The 4,806-nt window shown below is 42.5% G+C and overlaps 1 pseudogene; it reads left to right on the top strand.

Moving 5' to 3' along the window:
• The first annotated feature begins 355 nt into the window (after positions 1-355).
• On the top strand, positions 356-2,635 carry LOC101009988 (annotated as a pseudogene).
• The last annotated feature ends 2,171 nt before the right edge of the window (positions 2,636-4,806 follow it).

Raw genomic sequence — 4,806 nt, 5'->3', positions numbered from 1 at the left:
GTTACCATTTCTTAATGACTATTCTCTAACTACCACTCTAGTTTTTCTAATAACAAAGAGCAAATTGGCTGTCTGTATGAAACAGAACTTACCTTTTTTCTGTCTTTTTTTTTTTTTTTTTTGAGACAGAATCTCTCTCTGTTGTCCAGACTGGAGTGCAGTTGTGCAATCTCACCTCACTGCAACCTCTGCCTCCCGGGTTCAAGCGATTCTCCTACCTCAGACTCCCAAGCAGCTGGGATTACAGGCTCACACCACCACACCCGGCTAATTTTTGTATTTTTAGTAGAGACGGGGTTTTGCCATGTTGGCCAGGCTGGTCTCGAACTCTTGATCACAGGTGATCTACCAGCCTTGGCCTCCCAAAGTGCTAGGATTACAGGCATGAGCCACTGCACCCAGCCTAGAGCTCACCTTTTTTAAAACATCTATTAAAATGCCGTGCTTGATAAAGGTAATAATAATTTTTAAATCAACATTTGTTTGACAGTAGAATTTCAATTATCTTAATTTTAGGAGTGTAGGAAAAATATTCTCATTGCATCATGTATAGAAAACATCCTATTAACATAGGACATATTGTTAGACGCAGTAGGGTTCTATCAATTTTTTTTATTTAAATCATGGACGGTTACATCATTAAATTGTATTCATTGGGTTGAGGTGTTGAAGAACTCGTCACCTCCCACATCCCAATTTTAACACCTGCTCTTTGCTCTTCATTTTGTATAAGCCAAGGTTGGTTCATCATTCAACTTTCACAGCGACTTATCTATTTCTAATGCTTGGCAAATTTTCCAAGGATTTCCTCTAGTGGTGCAGTAAAATATGCTGTCACAGGCCTAATTTTTCTTTGAAGTCTTCTATTTTATCTTAAAAATCCGTATGAATTTTGTGTGTAAATATACAATGTCTTCTTCGTCAGAACCACCCGGTTGGCTGCCATCCGAGCTGCACCTCCTGGTCACTGCCGCCGCCATGCCCAGAGGTTGGCTTCTCGGGGACGTGGCTCCCAACTTTGAGGCCAATACCACTGCCAGCCGCGTCCGTTTCCACGACTTTCTGGGAAACTCATGGGGCTTTCTCTCCTCCCACCCTCAGGACTTTACCCCAGTGTGCTCCACAGAGCTCAGCAGAGCTGCAAAACTGGCATCAGAATTTGCCAAGAGGAATGTTAAGTTGATTGCCCTTTTTTTTTTTTCCTTTTTTTCCTTTTTTTTGAGACAGAGTCTCTCTCTGTCGCCCAGGCTGGAGTGGAGTGGCGAGATCTTGGCTCACTGCAATCTTGGCTCACTGCAATCTCTGCCTACCGGGTTCAAGCCATTCTCCTGCCTCAGCCTCCTGAGTAGCTGGGACTACAGGTGCGCGCCACCATGCCTGGCTAATTTTTGTATCTTGTGATCCGTCTGCCTCAGCCTCCCAAAGTGCTGGGATTACAGGCGTGAGCTACTGCACCCAGCCAATTGCCCTTTCAATAGACAGTGTTGAGGACCATCTTGCCTGGAGCAAGGATATCAATGCTTACAATGGTGAAGAGCCCACAGAAAAGTTACCTTTTCCCATCTTCGATGATAAGAATCGGGACCTTACCATCGTGTTGGGCATGCTGGATCCAGCAGAGAAGGATGAAAAGGATATGCCTGCGGCTGCTCGTGTGGTGTTTGTTATTGGTCCTGATAAGAAGCTGAAGCTGTCTATCATCTACCCAGCTACCATTGGCGGGAACTTTGATGAGATTCTCCCCATAGTCACCTCTCCGTAGCTGACAGCAGAAAAGAGGGTTGCCACCCCAGTTGATTGAAAGGATGGGGATAGTGTCATGGTCCTTCCAACCATCCCCGAAGAGGAAGCCAAAAAAAAATTTTCCTGAAAGGAGTCTTCACCAAAGAGCTCCCATCTGGTAAGAAATACCTCCGCTACACACCCCAGCCTTAAGTCTCCTGGAGAAGTTGGTGCTGTGAGCCAGAGGACAGCTGCCAATCATGCCTTCCTGCAGCAATTCTATAAAAACACGCTGGTGTCAACACACCAAGGCTTTTAGGTTGCTATACTACTGGCTTATTAAATGAAAACTGGCAAGTTTCTTGGGATTCTTTACACTCTGCCTTCACCAGCATTCAATTTTGTTCATACATCAGCACTCTCTACTGGTTCTCTTTGAAATATGTTCTGTATTTAAAACTCAAATCTTGCTGGATCTTTGCAGGGCTTGTGACCAATGAGGTCATATTGGTTGGTGGTTGAGAAAGCTTGCTTCCCTCCATCAGAGAATGACTATCAATTTTTCCCTCCATGAAAGAATGACTGTCAATATTTTTAACTGTCCTATCATAACCTCTCTTCAGTCACCCATTTTGAAGAGTGGCAGAACTTGAGGTTCAACTCCTCTGTAAATATCCAAGTATAAAACCCAGGAACTTAGAGTAACCCAGATGTTATTTAATATTCTGTGTTTGGATCATAGCTGGGGGAAAAAAACCTTTTTAATTCTGTGCCTTTCTAGTAGATAACTGAAGTAAAGAACAAGCAAAGAGACCTTTCAATATTTCGCTATTAAAAAAAAAAAAAATGTGGCCGGGTGCGGTGGCTCATGCCTGTAATCCCAGCACTTTGGGAGGCCAAGGTGGGTGGATCACGAGGTCAGGAGATAGAGAACGTCCTGGTTAACACGGTGCAATCCCATCTCTACTGAAACTACAAAAAAATTAGCCGGGCGTGGTGGCGGGCGCCTGTAGTCCCAGCTACTCAGGATGCTGAGGCAGGAGAATGGCGTGACCCGGGAGGCAGGGCTTGCAGTGAGCCAAGATCATGCTACTCACTCCAGCCTGAGCCACAGAGCAAGAATTGTGATAAGTTTCTATCAAAATGGAGAAACTACAGAAAAGGCCTCCCTTGGCTTCCAAGGAGGTGCAGCAGGTGTGAGCAATCCTGGTGCATGTGCCTTTCGCACAGGGTTTGCATTCATGAGTCTGCTTTCTGATAACGTGTACATGAAAGAGGACACCATGTGAAGGGGAACTCTTCCGGCAGTGGGGAAAACGTTTTATTATAGAACTCTTCTTGCAGTGGGTTTTGCTATTTTCTAGATTTTAATTTTTAGGGAACAACAAACAAAATCCTTTGTTAAAACTGAAAAAAATACACAATGTATCAATGTCTATTTTAACATAAATGTTAATATTTAAAACTGATTGCCTAAATCACTTCTAGTTTCTGTATGTGTACCCAAACTAATTTGGAATCAGGAACTTAGAGGATACTTCTAAAAGAGACATTTAGAGGTCATTGTGAAGGATGAGGAATGTTCCACGAACTCACTGCTTTTTAATGGTAGCCTTGAGGGGTCGTATCATTCTGTTTCTCAATGCCTATCTCAGTAAGAAGCAAAGGAATTTTGTAAATAAATATTTGCTCCATCAATACAAGCAGGATCAATTCTATACGGAACAACCCAGTGCATGCAAGTTTCCTTTATTCCTAAAAAGCCAGTCTGCAGGCATTGTCTCCCAGGTGTAGACCTGGAAAATTTAGAAAACTATGAAGTCTCCCACTACAAAAAAAAAAAACTGTTTAATGCAATCTGTTGCTCTTTTGTGATAAATTTCCTACTTGGAAGCAAAGCAAGAAACACCTGGATGAGGGTCTACAAAAGCTGCAAAAGACAACGTAACATTAGTTGTCCTTGGGAAGCAAACTAGATGACTTGAGGTCAAGGTAAGAGACGTCCTTTTACCACTGACCTTGTTTCATTTTACTGTTTGTGCCATTTACATGTATTATCCCTTTTAGAAAACAGATTCATGATAATTTTAAAATAAATTATTTTAATGACTTCAGAAAAGAGCAGCAAATAACATTTTTGTCTCATTTATCATCATTTAAGCCTTGAGGTTCTCACCCAGTCAGCTCTGATGGAGCTCAAAGTCCAGCTAAACAAAGCTTCTATGCCTGACACTGCTTCACACTGAGCGTCCACACAATCAGTCCTTGCAGCAGAAACGACAGAAGGTATACAAATGGAAAAGCTGGGCTCAGGGGACCCACAGCATTGAACAAGCTCCCTTTCATGAGACAGAGAGGGAACAGAATATATACGTATTTACTTACATATGCAGAAACAGTCCTTTGAAATTATGGATGCCTAAGACCTACAGTGATTGACATTATATTCATGGAACTGGATTGCATTTAGTGAGGGGAAACCAAGCATAATTCGCTCTTCAACTTACTTATAGTCATTGAAGGATTATCTGAATTAGCAAAAGGAGCATCCAGTACTAAATTAAACAATCTAAATATGTTAATGCTTACCACAACACACACATATTTGTTTGAGATAGAGGTTAGGCCGTGATACTCTAGGTAGAGGGTTTGCAGTATTCTTTTCTTCCCTTGTAGAAATGAAGGATGAGATATTATAGGACATTTGTCAGAATCAGTTCTAGAGCCTTCAAACAGAAACTCAAAGTATACGTGACCTTTTAATAGTAGAAGAAAAGTAGGACAATATTCTCTCTCTCCCAACACGCGCGCACACGCACGCGCACACACACACACATGCACACGCACACACACACATGCACTCCTCTAAGGGAGCAGGAACTTTCAAACTGGCCATTTTTATCCCCTGAAGTAGGCCTCTTCATGTGATCGGTTGTTTGGGGGGGTGGAGGGTTGTATTCATACACTTGCTCAGATTAGCTCTATGCAACAAAGCTGTGTTGATCTTAGGCATCCATACGCCTGCCAGCTCTGTTAACTAACCCGTGTGGCTGTTGGTGTTACGGATTTGTAAATTAAGCAATC

The sequence above is a fragment of the Papio anubis genome, chromosome 3 (genome assembly GCF_008728515.1).
Source record: "Papio anubis isolate 15944 chromosome 3, Panubis1.0, whole genome shotgun sequence".
Lineage (NCBI taxonomy): Eukaryota > Metazoa > Chordata > Mammalia > Primates > Cercopithecidae > Papio > Papio anubis.
The sequence above is the reverse complement of the archived record's forward strand: the minus strand, read 5'-3'. Positions and strand labels throughout refer to the sequence as shown.